We start from the raw sequence: 18,332 nt of genomic DNA on the forward strand, positions 1-18,332 counted from the left end.
AGCGGAGTCTCCCTTTTTTTCCAAAAATTGGGCCCCACACAGACACCTTATCAGTGGCAGCACTTGTGCCCTAGTTGCAAACAGGATGTTTTGATTTGCATCAAGCACATTCCAAATCCACAAGCATTTACTCTCCCCAGGATGACACAGGGGTAGTAAATTCCTTCTGGATCCATGACTTGTTCATTTTGATGAACGTCAGTCTGTCCACATTGTCACTGGACAGACGCGTGCGCTTATCTGTCAGCACACACCCAGCAGCACTGAAGACACGTTCAGAGACAACGCTGGCAGCTGGACACGACAAAATCTTCGAGGCGTAACTGGAGAGCTCTTGACATTTTTCTAGATTTGAAGCACAAAAGGAGCAAGGCTCCATTTGCAAAGTCATTGCATCGATGTTCATTTGGAGATACTCCTGTATCATCCTCTCCATCCGTTGACTATGTGTCAGACTTGTTGTCTCTGGTGGCCTTGCAAAGGAGGGTCTAAAAAAATTATGAAAAGATTCCATAAAATTGCTGTTACCAGCACCAGATACGGTCCTACTGGTACGGGTAGACTGTTGAAGATGACGAGGCCGTCCCATGTTTGTCAAGTTACAACTGGGAGAATCACTCCCTTCACCTGCACGGTTGTTTGGTGGAAAAGCCGAGCTAAGATCGAGTAACAGCTTCTGCTGATACTCCTGCATACGTGCGTCCCTTTCTATGGGTGGAATTATGTCACAAAATTTGGACTTGTCCCGGGGATCTAATAGTGTGGCAAGCCAGTAGTCATCATCACTTCTAATTTTGACAATACGAGGGTCATGTTGGAGGTAGTGCAACAAGAAGGCACTCATGTGTCTTGCGCAGCCATGCGCACCAAGTCCACGCTGTGTTTGTGGCATAGAGGTGCTAACCGTTCTTTCTTCCTCTGTCATCTCCCCCCAACCTCTTTCAACTGAAATTTGACCAAGGTCCCCCTCATCTGCTGAGTCTTCCATGTCCATGGACAGTTCGTCCTCCATATCTTCATGTCCTCCTGCACCTTCCTCAACATCTCACCTGCTACCATGCGCCCTTGTTGATCCCTGTCCCCCATGGTCCCATGCCTGCCGCGTTGGTGATGATGAACGTCTGGACCTTGGTGATGTTGTTGTGTCTTGCGCATATGAATCCTCCTGTAGTTCCTCCCCTTCCTGTTGTCCCACCCCCTGACTACGAATAGTGTTTAGCGTGTGCTCCAGCATGTAAATGACTGTAATCGTCATGCTGATAATGGCATTGTCAGCGCTAAACATATTCGTCGCCATGTCGAAACTGTGCAGAAGGGTGCATAGGTCCTTGATCTGAGATCACTCCATCAGGGTGATCTGCCCCACTTCTGCATCTCGTTGGCCCAGGCTATACATCATGACGTATTGCACCAGGGCTCGCCGGTGCTGCCACAGTCGCTGTAACATGTGGAGAGTTGAATTCCAGCGTGTCGCCACATCGCATTTCAGGCGATGAACCGGCAGGCCGAAAGACTTCTGGAGCGATGCAAGTCGCTCAGGTGCGGCGGTTGAACGGCGGAAGTGAGCACTGCAGACAGTTTCCGTGCCCTGGTCAGAAGGCCATCTAGGCCGGGATAGTGTGTTAAAAATTGCTGGACAACAAGGTTAAACACGTGAGCCATACAAGGCACGTGTGTCACCTTGCCCAGGCGAAGGGCCGCACCCAGGTTTGCAGCATTGTCGCACACGGCCTTACCAGGCTGCAGGTTGAGTGGAGACAACCATTTATCAAAATCAGTCTCCAGAGCTGCCCACAACTCAGTCGCTGTGTGACTCCTATTTCAAAGACATGTCAAGCTAAAGACCGCCTGATGCCGTTGCGCTCTGCTACCAGCATAGTAATGAGGGGTGCGTGATTCCTTCTGCGCAGTGAGAACGCTGGTGGCCTGACCAGGCAGGCTTGGGGCGGAGGTGGAGGACCCAGATGAGGTGGAGGATGCAGAAGCAGTGGCGGAACTTGGACAGACAGAGGATTGACACACAAGTCGTGGGGACGGCAAGACTTGTGCAGCAGACCCTTCACCATCTATCACCATAGTTACCCAGTGGCCAGTCAGCGACATGTAACGTCCCTGTCCATGCTTACTGGTCCAAGTATCGGTGGTGAAATGCACCCGTTCACACACAGAGTTTCTCAAGGAAGCGGTGATGTTGTGTGCGACATGCTGGTGTAGCGCGGGCACACCTTTCTTAGAGAAGTAGTGGCGACTAGGCATCTGGTACTGGGGCACAGCGACAGACATAAGGTCTCTAAAATCCTGTGTGTCCACTAGGCGGAAAGGCAGCATTTCTGTAGTCAACAGCTTACAGAGGGATAGAGTCAACCTCTTCGCTTTGTCATGGGTCGCAGGAAGTGGCCTTTTATTTGACCACATCTGAGGGACAGAGATCTGGCTGCTGTGTGTAGACGGTGTTGAGTCGGGTGTCCCTGGAAAAATGCAGCTTTGTGAGGAAAGTGCAGGCGGAGACATGATGTTGCCTTCATCCAAAGTTGGTGCTATCGATGTCTGAGAGAGCTGTACACACTCACTTGTTTCCCCTTCCAAACCAACTGACGACCTACCAAGCAAACTGCCTGTTGCGGTTACAGTGGTGGAAGTTGTGCGTGGAAAAACAGGTGTGACAGCTGTCCCCACAGTCCTAGAAGATGACGAGCGCGCGGATGCACTGGAAGGGGCAGGCGGTGGATGGTTCGCTCCGCTAGGCCGCATTGCAGCACGGTGAGCTTCCCATCGGGCCATATGATATTTATTCATGTGACGATTCATGGAAGAAGTTGTCAAACTGCTGAGGTTTTGACCTCTACTAAGAGAACCATGACAAATTTTACAGATCACATAATTTGGGCGATCTTTTTCTATGTCAAAAAAGGACCTGGCTAGGCAAGGCTTAGAGGCCATGCGACCTGTTGATCCACCCCGAATAATGCTCAGAGGCAGAGTGGTGGCTGAGGATGCAGTTGTAGACGTGCTACCAGTGCTCCGACTGTGTCCAGGAAGGCGCCAGGTTACTTCGACGTCGGTTGCATCCTCCTCCACCGCCTCTGTTGACCTCCTCGAGTGTCTGACTGTGGGTTGACAGTAGGTGTGATCTAGAACTTAATCATCAATTGTTGTGTTTGCACTCCCCTACCCCTCAGACCGAGTTTCTTCTTGCCCTGACCGAATATTTAAGTTGTCATCCCAATCGGGTATCTGCGTCTCATCTTCATCAGTATGTTCCTCATTGCCTATAACCACAGTTGTTGGAAAGGCAGCATTTTGGTAGCCAACAGTTTGCATATGATGAAAGTCAACCTCCAAGCCATTTCATGCCCTTCTAAAAGCATGTAAAACACAGCGAGGGGACTCCAACCACAGTCTCCCTCGTTGCCACTAACTGGGCCACACACACCCCACTTGACTGGCATCGGTTGACCCCCCCTTTTGACAAAGAAAAAGATGCTTTGCATGAAGCACTCTCAAAAATACGCGTGCCTTTCCCGTCCCCTGGCTGACCCAGGGGAAGAAAAGTCCTCTGAGAGCCATGACTTGTTCATCTTGGTTCTTTTAGAGACACAGCGAGGGGACTCCAACCACAGTCTCCCTCGTTGCCACTAACTGGGCCACACACACCCCACTTGACTGGCATCGGTTGAGCCCCCTTTTGAAAAAGAAAAAGATGCTTTGCATGAAGCACTCTCAAAAATACGCGTGCCTTTCCCGTCCCCTGGCTGACCCAGGGGAAGAAAAGTCCTCTGAGAGCCATGACTTGTTCATCTTGGTTCTTTTAGAGACACAGCGAGGGGACTCCAACCACAGTCTCCCTCGTTGCCACTAACTGGGCCACACACACCCCACTTGACTGGCATCGGTTGAGCACCCTTTTGAAAAAGAAAAAGATGCTTTGCATGAAGCACTCTCAAAAATACGCGTGCCTTTCCCGTCCCCTGGCTGACCCAGGGGAAGAAAAGTCCTCTGAGAGCCATGACTTGTTCATCTTGGTTCTTTTAGAGACACAGCGAGGGGACTCCAACCACAGTCTCCCTCGTTGCCACTAACTGGGCCACACACACCCCACTTGACTGGCATCGGTTGACCCCCCCTTTTGACAAAGAAAAAGATGCTTTGCATGAAGCACTCTCAAAAATACGCGTGCCTTTCCCGTCCCCTGGCTGACCCAGGGGAAGAAAAGTCCTCTGAGAGCCATGACTTGTTCATCTTGGTTCTTTTAGAGACACAGCGAGGGGACTCCAACCACAGTCTCCCTCGTTGCCACTAACTGGGCCACACACACCCCACTTGACTGGCATCGGTTGAGCCCCCTTTTGAAAAAGAAAAAGATGCTTTGCATGAAGCACTCTCAAAAATACGCGTGCCTTTCCCGTCCCCTGGCTGACCCAGGGGAAGAAAAGTCCTCTGAGAGCCATGACTTGTTCATCTTGGTTCTTTTAGAGACACAGCGAGGGGACTCCAACCACAGTCTCCCTCGTTGCCACTAACTGGGCCACACACACCCCACTTGACTGGCATCGGTTGAGCACCCTTTTGAAAAAGAAAAAGATGCTTTGCATGAAGCACTCTCAAAAATACGCGTGCCTTTCCCGTCCCCTGGCTGACCCAGGGGAAGAAAAGTCCTCTGAGAGCCATGACTTGTTCATCTTGGTTCTTTTAGAGACACAGCGAGGGGACTCCAACCACAGTCTCCCTCGTTGCCACTAACTGGGCCACACACACCCCACTTGACTGGCATCGGTTGACCCCCCCTTTTGACAAAGAAAAAGATGCTTTGCATGAAGCACTCTCAAAAATACGCGTGCCTTTCCCGTCCCCTGGCTGACCCAGGGGAAGAAAAGTCCTCTGAGAGCCATGACTTGTTCATCTTGGTTCTTTTAGAGACACAGCGAGGGGACTCCAACCACAGTCTCCCTCGTTGCCACTAACTGGGCCACACACACCCCACTTGACTGGCATCGGTTGAGCCCCCTTTTGAAAAAGAAAAAGATGCTTTGCATGAAGCACTCTCAAAAATACGCGTGCCTTTCCCGTCCCCTGGCTGACCCAGGGGAAGAAAAGTCCTCTGAGAGCCATGACTTGTTCATCTTGGTTCTTTTAGAGACACAGCGAGGGGACTCCAACCACAGTCTCCCTCGTTGCCACTAACTGGGCCACACACACCCCACTTGACTGGCATCGGTTGAGCCCCCCTTTTGACAAAGAAAAAGATGCTTTGCATGAAGCACTCTCAAAAATACGCGTGCCTTTCGCCTCCCCTGGCTGACCCAGGGGAAGAAAAGTCCTCTGAGAGCCAGGTCCACATTGTCAGTGGACAGACACGTGTGCTTATCTGCCAGCAGACCCCCAGCAGCACTGAAGACAGGTTCCGAGAGAACGCTGGCTGCAGGACACGACAAGATCCTCAAGGCGTACGTGGCGAGCTCAGGCAATTTATCCAGATTGGAAGCCTAAAATGAGCAGGGCTCAAGTTGCACAATAATGGAATCGATGTTTCTTTGCATATACTCATATATCTGTGTGTCTCCCTCTTTTTCCTTGTCCAGCTGTTTTGTTTTCACATGAGTATATGTCCTTGTCACTTTCCCATGTGTTTGTGTTATGTTGTGAGTTGTTTGTCACCTTTTGGACACCTTTCAGGGTGTTTTCTAGGTGTTTTACTGTGTTTGTGATTGCCTGCCATTGTTTCCTATGGGCTCGAGTTCGGTTCGTCGAACGTTCGACGAGCCGAACTCGAGCCAGACCCCCCGTTCGGCGAACCGCCTCGAGCCGAACCGGGACCGGTTCGCTCATCTCTACTAAACAGGATAAAAAACTGCCAGTTCCGGCCCAGAATTGATCCCGGGAATCTGGCTGGACGCTGCTCACCATATAAGTCTATGGGGGTCCTGAATCTGCCACGTAAAAATGGTTGTATAAGGGATAGGGGGATTGGAGCAAGTGCCTTATACTTACCAAATTTCCGATGCGGCTGTAACTGCTTCCCCGGCCGCCCAATCACTTCTGGGGCCGCTCATTAACCTCATGCATATTCACTGCTTTCCCTGCCCATCGGCGTCTGTGATTGGTTGCAATCAGACGCACCCTCACGCTGAGTACTGCGTGTCTGATGCTTCCAAACACACACCCCGTTTGCAGGTCTATCGTGGTATAAAAATAAATATATTTAAAAATTGGCGTAGGGTCCTCCGATATTATAATACACAGCACTGAAAAAGCATACGGCTACAGACTGCAGGCCCCAGCCCTGCACTTATCTTGGCTATGTATCAAAATAAGAGGCTTTTTTTTTTCTTCAATCTAAATAATTTAAAAATACAACGTGTGGTCCCCACAATTTTGATACTTAGCCAAGATAGAGCCCAACAGCTGGGGGATGCTATTCTCAGGTTGGTGAGACCCATGCTTATTGGACTAAAAAATAGCAGTCTGCAGCTGCCCAGGATTTTCACATCCAATAGATGCGACAATCTCGAAACTTTACTCACCTCTTCCCGATTGCACTGGTGTGGTGGCATTCAGGGTAATAAGGGGTTAGTAGCAGCTCACAGCAGCCACTAAGCCCTAGGTTAGTAATGGGGACCCTTCCCCATTACTAATCTGTAAGTAAAAAGAAATAAACACAAACACTGCAAAAATCCTTTATTTGCAATTAAAGGGCAAAAAAGCACCCTTTTTCACCCCTTTATTAACCCCCAAAATACCCCTGAAGGTCCAACATTATCCACACTAGGTCCCACAACGGTCTCGGCTCTGCTATATCTGAAGGCACAGCTAGTAACCATAGAACATGACTGCACACTGTAACTTCAGGCAGAGAATGAACCGCAGCGATCAGTGCTGACATCACTCAGGCTAGTTGCGGTCACAGCTGGAGGTTCGCATGGTCCTCCACCTGTGTCCTCAGGTAACTTGACCTCAGGTGACTTGAGGTGAGGTCACTCACTTTAACGACATCACCTGAGGTTAAGAATATGGTAATACAAAACTATTTATTATAAAAAAAAATACATTTTTACTGTGTAATAGAAGCAAAACATAAAAACGCCTTTATAAATTTGGTATCTCTGTAATAAACCCGTTCTGTCACTAATACTGCACTGTGAACGGCAGAAAAATAAAAGAACTATTTTTGTACTGCTGTCTGTGTCTTCTTCTGCCTCCCAAAAATCAGAATAAGGCTCAGCTCACATTCATCCTGTGCTCTCTGATGAGCACTTACGTCGGGGTTTCTGTGTAAATCCCAAAAAAACATGATTCAGACAAAACATCCTTTGGAACCACTCACTCTAATGAGGCAGATGAAGACACTTTGGACTCCGTCTGGTCTCTGTTCTGGCCCGGCAATGTCCCATCATTTTAGGCGTCTTTTTAGTGGACAGGTGAGGACAATCACAGGTCTGTGCAGTCCTAAGAAGATGGAGACCACCGGAATAGATGCCAAACGGAGTGCAAGGTGTGTCCATCTGCTTTATTACATTGAGTGGTTCTGTGGGGGGCTTCACATCAGTGTTCAGAGCAGATCACAAGAATTTGATCCCACCTTGTAGTAAAAGCGATCAAAAAATGTTCTGTACCCCAAAATGTTAACAATTAAACCCCTAAGTTATCTTGCACAAACCAAGCCCCCACTCAGGTCTGTCATCTGTCACTGGAAATATCGGGAGATCCCACATTACTATTAGAACAAAGAGTCTGGAAAAGCAACATGGCTCCCATCCCCCGAATGAAATCCAGTGATGTCTGCACTGCCAAATGCAAATGCCCACCTCCTTCTGAGGCCCCCTAGGGCTAAATTGCAGTAAGCGGCCACGTGTGTGGAATTATTGTAATAGGGAAGAGCGCAATTAATGGGTAACCGTATTTTTAATTTCCATTTAATAAATCAATAGTACAGATGAAAGTAGGGAACTGTGTAATAATCCTATCAGACACATCTGCTTCACTCTCTGCCAGAATTCATCAGTCATTATCAAACGTCTCAATTCTGAGGTAAAATCTGTATTCAGTGAAGACCATTCCTGAGAGAGGAGATGGCAGCTGGTGCTGAGGAGAATCTATGACGATGGGATGAGGGAGGAGCTACAGACAGAGGGAGGAGCTAAATGCAGAGCTCTGCCCTCTCCTCTCTCTTCTATCCACATAGGAGATGGCAGCTGGTGCTGAGGAGAATCTATGACGATGGGATGAGGGAGGAGCTACAGACAGAGGGAGGAGCTAAATGCAGAGCTCTGCCCTCTCCTCTCTCTTCTATCCACATAGGAGATGGCAGCTGGTGCTGAGGAGAATCTATGACGATGGGATGAGGGAGGAGCTACAGACAGAGGGAGGAGCTAAATGCAGAGCTCTGCCCTCTCCTCTCTCTTCTATCCACATAGGAGATGGCAGCTGGTGCTGAGGAGATTCTCTCAGTAACAGGAAAGTCTTCACTGAATACAGATTTTACCTCAGAATTGAGAAGTTTGATAATGACTGATCAGTTCTGGCAGAGAAAGAAGCAGATGTGTCTGATGAGATATATTACACAGTGGCTTATTTTCATCTGTACTATTGATTTATGAAATAAAAATTAAAACATCGATTACACCTTAACGATTTACAGGGTGTGTGTCTCCAGAAGCTTGGTACATGTATGGACGCACAATGTATGGGCACAACAAATTAGTTCTGGTCAGGAGAATAGTAGGGCACAGGACTCCGGCATCTCCACCATCAGGGGTAGTTCAAAGGTTAGGGATCGGCTAGGGTCCCCTAACCTGAGGGACAGTATAGGGACCCCATGTCCCTCACTATCCTGCAGTCACATCGAAACATTGTGTGAATTAAAATTTTGAGGCTAAAGTAAAATTTTAGCAGAAAAACCCTACATTTTTTGTTTTCACTGACCAATCTAATAAAATTCTGTGTAATTTGTGGGTTAAAAATACTCATCACACCAATAGATGACTTCATTATAGTTTGCCAAATAGGGTCACATGTGGTTGTTTCTACATTTTTGGCACCTCAGGGGCTCTGCAAATGCAACACGTACAAATTTGCGTTCCAAAAATTAAATGTTTGTTTTCCAAGCCCTGCCATGTGCCCAAACTTTAGGTTTTGAACATGTGTTCAGCAAAAATTGCGTAACATATTATGGGGTCCATTATTACCTATTATCATAGTCAAAATTACAATTTTTGGGCTAAAATAACATTTTAGCTGAAAAAACATGTAGCCATCATTTCACATCCATGTTTTAAAAAGTTCTGTGAAGCACCTTTGGCTTTAAAATGCTCAGCACACCCCTACATAAATTCCTTGATGGGTTAATTTGCCAAGATGGGGTCACTTGTGGGGGTTTTCTGTTCTTTAGGTACCTTAGTGGCCCTGGAAATGTAACATGGTGCTCGCAATATATTTCAGCCAAATTTGCTTTCCGAAATTCAAATGTTGCTTTTTTCCCTTCCAAGCCCTTTTTGACTACATGTGGCGTATCAGTGTGTTCATAAGAAAATGGGTTGAAAGTATGGGATCTACATTTTGGTGTTACCTCTTGTAAGAGGGAAAAATTTGTGATAAAGCAAGATTTTTGTAACAAAATGCACAATTTCAATATGATGACCTAATGTTATCAAATTTTGTGAAGTAACTCTGGGTTCAAAATGCTCACTATACCCCTGGATAAAATGCTTGACGGGTCTAGTTTCCAAAATGGGGTCACTTGTGGGAGTTTTCTGCTGTTTAGGGGCCCTTGAAATGTGACATGGTGCCCTAAATTTATTTCAGCTTTTCCAAAATTCAAATATTGCTCCTTCCATTCCAAGCCCTCCCTTTTGTCCAAGCAGAACTTTTTGACCACATGTGGGGTTTTGCCACACTTATAAGAAAGTGGGTAAAAAAATGTGGAGTCCCCTTTTTGGTGTTACCTCTTGTAAAATTGAGAAACTTGGTGGTGAAACAACATTTTTGTGAAACAAAAATGAAAAATTTCTATATGACAACAAAATGTTATCAAATTCTGTGAAGTACCTGTGGCTTAAAAATGCTTACTATACTTCTAGATAAAATACTTACTATGTCCAGTTTTCAAAATGGGGTCACTTGTGGGAGGTTTCTGCTTTTTAGGGGCCCTGCAAATGCGACATGGTGTCCGCAATCTATTTCAGTCAAATTTGTTTTAGAATTTCAGTTGGCGCTTCTTCCCTTCTGAGCCCTCCGCCATGGCCTAACAGAGATTTCTGACCACATGTGGGGTATCAGCGTGCTCAGAAGAAACTGGTAACAAATATCTATGTCCATTTTGTTCTGCTATTTCTTGTAAAATGGAATAAATTGAGGCTAAAGCAACATTTTTAGGTAAAATGTAAATTTATTTATTTTTTTCCTTCCACATTGCTTTAGTTCCTGCGAAGCACCGGAAGTGTTAATAATCTTCTTGGATGTGGTTTGAGCAGTGTGAGGGGTGCAGTTTTTAGAACAGTGTCACTTTTGGGTATTTTCTGTCACCTAGGCCTCTCATAGTCACTTCAAATGTGATGTGGTCCCTAAAAAATGGTTTTGTAAATTTTTTTTTGAAAAATGAGAATTTGCGGATACAATTTTAACCCTTATTTTTCAAAAATTGCCCTGATGTAAAGTAGAAATGTGGGAAATGTTATTTAACTATTTTATGTAACATAAAGGGGGTGTTAAGGGGGCTTTACATGCTGCGACATCGCTAATGCGGAGTCGTTGGGGTCACGGAATTTGTGACGCACATCCGGCCGCATTAGCGATGCCGTTGCGTGTGACACCGATAAGCGATTTTGCATCGTTGCAAAAACGTGCAAAATCGCTAATCGGCGACATGGGGGTCCATTCTTAAAAATCGTTACTGCAGCAGTAACGAAGTTGTTCCTCGTTCCTGCGGCAGCACACATCGCTCCGTGTGACACCGCAGGAACGAGGAAGCTCTCCTTACCTGCCTCCCGGCTGCTATGCGGAAGGAAGGAGGTAGGCGGGATGTTACGTCCCGCTCATCTCCACCCCTCCGCTGCTATTGGGCGGTGGTTCAGTGACGCTTCAGTGACGTCGCTGTGACGCCGCACGGACTGCCCCCTTAGAAAGGAGGCGGTTCGCCGGTCACAGCGACGTCGCCGGACAGGTAAGTATGTGTGACGGGTCTGGGCGATATGCGGCACAGGCAGCGATTTGCCCGTGTCGCGCAACATATGGGGGCGGGTACCCACACTAGCGATATCGGGACCGATATCGCAGTGTGTAAAGTAGCCTTAACACGCAGCGATATCGCTAGCGATAGCACCCGCCGCCGTCGTTTGTGCGTCACGGGTAAATCGCTGCCCATGGCGCACAAAATCGTTTGGAGCCGTCAAACATACTTACCTGCCTAGCGACGTCGCTGTTGCCGGCAAACCACCTCCTTTCTAAGGGGGGCGGTTCGTGCGGCGTCACTAAGCGGCCGCCCAATAGAAGCGGAGGGGCGGAGATGAGCGGGACGTAACATCCCGCCCATCTCCTTCCTTCCTCATTGCGGGCGGCCGCAGGTAAGCTGCAGTTCGTCGTTCCCGAGGTGTCACACATAGCGTTGTGTGCTGCCTCAGGAATGATGAACAACCTGCGTCCTCAACAATCAACGATTATTTAAACAGGAACGACGTGTCAACGATGGACGATATGGTGAGTATTTTTCATCGTTAACGGTTGTTTCTTGCTGTCACACGCAACGACGTCGCTAACGAGGCCGGATGTGCGTCACAGAATCCGTGACCCTGACGATATATCGTTAGATCCGTTGTTGCATGTAACGGGGCCTTAACTCTCTGGTTTAAAGGGAACTTGTCATCAGGTTTTTCCCCTTATGAGCTGCGGCCACCACCAGTGAGCCCCTAATCTACAGCATTCTAGAATACTGTATATAAGAGCCCAGACTGCTCTGTATATTACTCACTTAGGGCCGATGCAGTCCAATGGGTGTTGCTACTCTGTCTCGCACTGCCTCCATCTTGTGCGATCACCGTCCTCTTACCCAGCCCCGTGTGCATCATGAATCCTGCGTCATTCTCAGAGAAGCCTCCATTACAGTTTTTTTTGGTGCAATATTTTGTTTTAATTGTTTACATTTCTAAAATCTGCTAATACACGTTGCGCAGTGATGACCACACTATATACTGTGAAGGGTCTGCAGAACACACAGGTTATAGGGCAGACGTTTATTAGTAAAGAGATGGGGTCTAGAAATCTATAGTCTTCTTCTGACACTTGATAAGATCACACTCTCCTGGTCATTGACTACTATAAAGGTAACAAAGACCAGCCAGTGAGCGAGTCAGCCTGCTCAGCACCTCACAGCATATTTTATGTGCCTAAAAGATCATCATTGTCAGCAGCACATCTCCCCGTGTAAAAGGCATGTGCTGCCAGCAGTGTGCCAACTGTGGGGGCCATACAGGACTCTGTCAGCACAGAATGACTGTTCAAACCAAATACAGGCGCTTGTGCATCATGGCGGCGCCAAACATTTACATACACCTTCCCACCTGCTTCTTTTCCCTCTTATTTGATTGATGATTCTGAGTTCAGCGAGCCATAGCAGGACAAAGATAGAGGGAAAACAAGCAGATGAGAAGGTGCATGTAAATGACTAGCCCCACTATGATGCACGAACGCCTGTGCTTGGTTTGAGCAGTCATCCTGTGCTGACAGAGGTCGTTGAAAAACAATGTCAACTGGTTCAACTGATGGCCTATAAAAAGGTGTCCCGTTACCAAAGTGCCACACAAGGAACATACTGATGGCATTGATTACAGAATTTACAGATGAGTGGAAAGAATTATGAGAAGAGTTGTCCAAGAGCGAAGCACAACCTGTGAAGAGCTATAGAAAGACCTGGAATCAGCAGGTACAATTGTTTCAAAGAAAACAATGAGTAATGCACTCACCCTCCGTGGCCTGTATACACACCCACCACACAACACTCCATTGCTGGACAAAAAGCAGGTTCAAGTGGGATTAAAGTTTGCTCAACAACATTTAGGCAAGCCTGGGAAATACTGAGAGAATATAGTCTGGTTAGATGAGACCAGAATTGAACTCTTTGGATGCCATAATACACACCATGTTTGGAAGCTAAAAGGTAAATCATCCCCAAAACATCATACAGACAGTGAAGTTTGGAGGCGGGAACATCATGGTGTGGGGCTGTTTTCTAGCATCCAACACTGACAAAGTTCTTATCATTAAAGGAAGGATGAATTGACAAATGTACCAAGCCATTCTTGATAAAAATCTGCTGCCATCTACCAGGATGAGGAAAATAAAATGAGTGGACATCTGGGCAAGGCAATGATCCCAAACACACAGCCATGGAAACTCAATTGGTTTCAGAGAAAGAAAATGAAGCTGCCAGAATGGCCGAGCCGATCACCTGACCCGAATCCAATAGAACATTTATGGAAGAAACTAAAGCTCAGAGTTCATAGAAGGAGCGCACGGACCATCAGGATGTGAAGAGTGTTTGTGTGAAAGAATGGTACAAAATCACACCTGAGGAATGCATGTGACAAGTTTCTCCATCCAGGAGGGGTCTGAAGCTTCATCACCAACAGAGGCTTTTGCAGAAAGTATTACATTTCAGTAAGCATGTTCAATATTTTTTCACTGTGTCATTTTATGTTATTACACATCGTTTATAGACATCAGTGGTTTGATTTCTTTGCCTGTGTGGATCGGATGGGTTGTAACTGACATCTGGTGAGAAATTCCTGTAAATAGCACCTTTAAGCTATGTTCACATGTCCAGTAATCATCTGTTAGAACAGATCCAGCAGCGATCCATTGACAAAAAAGTTGTGAAAGCAGAACTTTTTTTTTTGTCTGTTTTGAAAAAATTGACTTTTGCAGGATCTGTCTTTTCTTTGTTTGCTTGGGTTTTTTAACTTGAGTCTATGGAAAACAGATCCCATAACTGATTGCTTTTTATCTTCCATTTGAAATTGATCCAGTAAGCAAAAAAATGGATCCTTTACAAATGCAAGAAAAGTGGATGGTTAAATAGCAATCGGTTGCCAGATCCGTTTTCCATAGACTCCTATGTTAAATAAACGGGATCCTGCAGAATCAGATTTTTCAATACAGACAAAACTTTGCGTTTGAACAACTTTTTTGCCAATGGATTACAGCTGGATCCATTCTAATGGATGATTACTGCACATGTGAACTCAGCCTTAGGCCTGTGACACACATCCGTGCCGCCGGTACGTGTTTGTCATTTTTTACACGTACCGGCGGCACGGAGACACGTTAAGCAATGCTACCCTGTTGTTGCAGGCACACACACGTAAAACCACACGGAACGTGTGTCCGTGTGCGTTTGTACGTGTGTGCGTTTTTCAAAGCGCTGACATGTCAGTGTTTTCTCCCGCAGCATGGGTGTCACACGGCCCGTACCCGTACCACACGGATGTAGTGTGGATGCGGTCCCGTGTGACACGCGCCGGCGAAAACACACGTGTCAGTGAAAAAAAATAAAAACATTAACTCACCTTCTCCAGCCCTCCTGTCTCTGCCGCTGCTGCCTCTTGCTGCCGACCGCCGCTCATTATGCTCATTTAATATTCACTTCACTGCCTGGCAGCAGCAGGGAGACGGGAGGGCTGGAGACCGAGGATCAGCACCGCGGACAGCAGGAAGGACCAGGTGAGTATGTAAATTACCGGTTCTATGTGTGCTATCGCGGATAGCACACGTAGAACACACGTGGCCCGCACGTACCAGAGACATGTACTTACCTGCACGCAACACGCAGGGGAAATACGTGTCTCTCGGCACGTGCGTGAATTTCACGTGAGTGTGGCAGAGGCCTTAAGGCTACTTTACACACTGCGATATCGGTCCCGATATCGCTAGTGTGGGTACCCGCCCCCATCTGTTGCGCGACACGGGCAAATCGCTGCCCGTGCCGCACAACATCGCCCAGACCCGTCACACATACCTGCTCGGCGACGTCGCTGTGATCGGCGAACCGCCTCCTTTCTAAGGGGGCGGTCCGTGCGGCGTCACAGCGACGTCTCTGAGCGGCCGCCCAATAGCAGCGGAGGGGCGGAGCTGAGCGGGACGTAACATCCCGCCCACCTCCTTCCTTCCTCATAGCGGCCGGGAGGCAGGTAAGGAGAGGTTCCTCGTTCCTGCGGCGTCACACATAGCGATGTGTGCTGCTGCAGGAGCGACGAACTACATCGTTACTGCTGCAGTAACGATAATCGAGAATGGACCCCCATGTCACCGATGAGCGATTTTGCACGTTTTTGCAACGATGCAAAATCGCTCATCGGTGTCACACGCAGGGACATCGCTAATGCGGCCGGATGTGCGTCACAAATTCCGTGACCCCAACGACTCCGCATTAGCGATGTCGCAGCGTGTAAAGCCCCCTTTAGGCTGCGTGCCCAGGATCATGAATAGCAGCGTTTTGGATGCAGAGTGTTTCCGCTGTGTCCAAAATGCTGCATTGCACAGTGGATGGGACTTAAAGGAATCCCATGCCCACTGTCTTCTGTGCAGCATTTCTCTGACATCCGTCTTTCTGGGCTTTAGTGATATTTGGATAACACAAATGCGCATATAGGCTTTGTGCGTACTGAGCGTTTTTCGCGGCTTTTTTTGCGCGTGTTTCGGATGCGTTTTGGGCTCAAAACTGCATGACTTTGCTTCCCCAGCAAAGTCTATGACTTTTCATTTTTGCTGTCCACACACAGCTTTTTTTTTTAGATGCGTTTTTGAGTTAAAAGAAAAAAATTGACATGTCAATTCTTTCCTGCATTTTACGCAGCAAAACGCAGTGATCAAAAACGCAGCGCAAAACGTGGTAAAAACGCATGTGTTTTTACCGCTGCGTTTATTGTCGTGGGTGCATTTTTGTGCATTTTTTGGGGTCAAAAATGCAGTGTTTTTGAGAAGTGCAAAAACGTCATAGTGCGCACATAGCCCTATATGGTGATTGCTCCATGAGCAGAAGATTTTAGTAAACTGCCTGCAGTATTAGGATACTTGCAGCAGATTTGCATCCATTATGATCAATAGAAAGCACTTAGAGTTTGGCAGCAGCATGATCTGCAGCAGGAGCTGCCCTGTTCTTGGGACGTGCCCAGCTCCACCTCATTATGAAATCCAAGATGCAGCTTAAATCTGCTGGGTCAGAAGAAGAATGAAGCTTTGAGAACAGCAGCGACTTCATGAGATACATGTATAAATCCCCTGCGGCGCATGTTATCTCTGCGGAATCTCGTGTCATAGTGTAAGTAGATTGATGGGACAATATGCTACAGGTGTCCATAGTCTTGAGAAACTGTATGCTTCATTCACATACACAGCCTTAATGACAAGTGTGCAGTAATAAGATGTGCTGAATTCATTGAAACACCACTCCAGCATTTTTTTTTTATTTCATCACTGGAGTGGTGATTTAAAGAGGTTATCCACTACCTTAACTTATCTTTACTTCATCGATAATACTATTATGTGCAACTAAATGCATCCATACAGTTATTATAGTATTATAAACCTTTCATCATGCAGATAGCATCACCTGGTGTCTGCCAGCAGAAGCTCTGGGGTTTACATCTATCCCTTCCTCTCCCCAGGCTTACTGTGCTCAGATACTACAAGTTCCATCATGCATTGCAGTAGCATATGAGCCAGCACTTTGCATGCTTTTCAGCTGTCCATGTCAGTGATTGGATTACCTAAAGCCTTTGCTAGTGAAGTGCTGTGATCTGCATTTCAAAAGCAAAGGTGTCAGCCTCTGCTCTTACTGCTGAATGAAACTGTCAGCTCAGCTTTTGAGGCAGTAATGCAGAATTGTGATTCACTCCAAAACATCAACACCATCATGAGCCCAGTGATAACTTCCTTTCATTTGGCCTGATTCATGTGCCAGAAAAGGAATTATTGGACATAGCACAGGAGGAAGAAGAATCTGCATAACAATCCAGTACTATGTGATCCCTTCTGAGATGCGCTCATAGAAGCAATACATCCAATGCAAGTATATTTAAAAAAGGTACTGTTTAGAAGAACTATGATATATGGCAATGGGGCTGAAAAAGTAGTGGAAAACCCCTTTAAATCTAAGTCCCCTGTCCCTGGTCCTATACTCGTGCTCCAGCGGCTTCATCTTCTATCATCATCTATTAACTATAATCTTCTTTGCTGCAATTCTTCTTTGCCGCTGGGCAATTTTACCCTCTGTTTTGTGGATTATGTCATGGACTATTTGATTTGCTTGGAATAAATGCTCTTTGGATTGTTCATCCATCTCTCACGCTGTTAATTGTGTGATATGGGAGAAGAACCCCGTGACACAAATGTTGGAGTTTTGCTTTAGAAGTCGCATCCTATTTAATAAATATGTCTTAATTTTTCAGTGGTGGGCACCTTGTCAATAATGTGACTCCAGTCAGTAACATTTCTGGCTTAAGATACACTGACACTTTTTGAAGAATTTGATAGGGTTGACATGGCCACACCCAGACTCCTCCCCAGCTCCTCCCATTTTGGTAGAGCTGCCCCAAAGTGCAGGAAAATGCCAAAGGTCGGAACATTGATGTGGAACTCCGCATTCTGCTTTTTAAGGTGGGTTATGCCAGAATTGGTGTAAAGACTTTGTTAAATTGAGGCCATGAGGTTCTGCAAAATTTATTAAGATGGACACAGGAGGGGCAGCGTGTGTGTGAGGATAGAATACAGAGGGGCAGCATATGTGAGGGATATTATATAGAGGCCCAGTGTAAGTGGGGGGATATTATACTGAGAGGCAGTGTGTGTGAGGCTATTATACAGAGAGGCAGCATGTGTGGGGGATAGTATACAGAGGGGCAGTGAGTGAGGGTTATTATACAAAGGCAGCATGTGGGGGATATTATACAGAGGAGCAGTGTGTGGGGATATACAGAGAGGCAGTTTGTGTGGGAAATTATAGAGGGGCAGTGTGTAGGGGGATATTATACTTAATGGCAGTGTGGGAGAGATATTATGGAGAAGAGCGGTGTAGTGGGTGTATTATGGAGAGAGGCGGTGTAGGGGGTGTATTATTCATTTTCTGAGGGAAATACTTCATTTGCTGGAACAACATCAAGATTCTAACACTTTTGGCCATGACTGTGTGTGCGCATACACACACACACACACACACACACACACACACACTTTAATATATTTTATATACACAGCCATTTGAGTTTTTCCAAGAGTGGTGGTGGACTGTGGAAAGTTTGAGGAGTGGAGGTGGAGCCTGGGCGGAGTCTCAGGGGGCTTGAAGATTTACC

General features: G+C 46.8%; 1 protein-coding gene across 2 annotated transcripts in view; it reads left to right on the forward strand.

Annotated features, from left to right (window-relative positions):
* The window catches only part of NLRX1 (NLR family member X1), a 111,365-nt gene that overhangs the window by 22,473 nt on the left and 70,560 nt on the right, over positions 1–18,332 (forward strand). Inside the window, exon 1 of one of the 2 annotated variants that reach the window (XM_075327516.1) lies at positions 16,215–16,303. The exons of the other annotated variant lie outside the window; for it this stretch is intronic. The gene's annotated coding sequence lies outside the window, so the exon portion shown is untranslated. Of the gene's footprint in view, positions 1–16,214; positions 16,304–18,332 lie in introns of those variants that run through there. 2 annotated transcript variants of the gene reach the window in all.

This window comes from Anomaloglossus baeobatrachus, chromosome 11 (assembly GCF_048569485.1).
Source record: "Anomaloglossus baeobatrachus isolate aAnoBae1 chromosome 11, aAnoBae1.hap1, whole genome shotgun sequence".
In the NCBI taxonomy this organism is placed as follows: Eukaryota; Metazoa; Chordata; class Amphibia; order Anura; family Aromobatidae; genus Anomaloglossus; species Anomaloglossus baeobatrachus.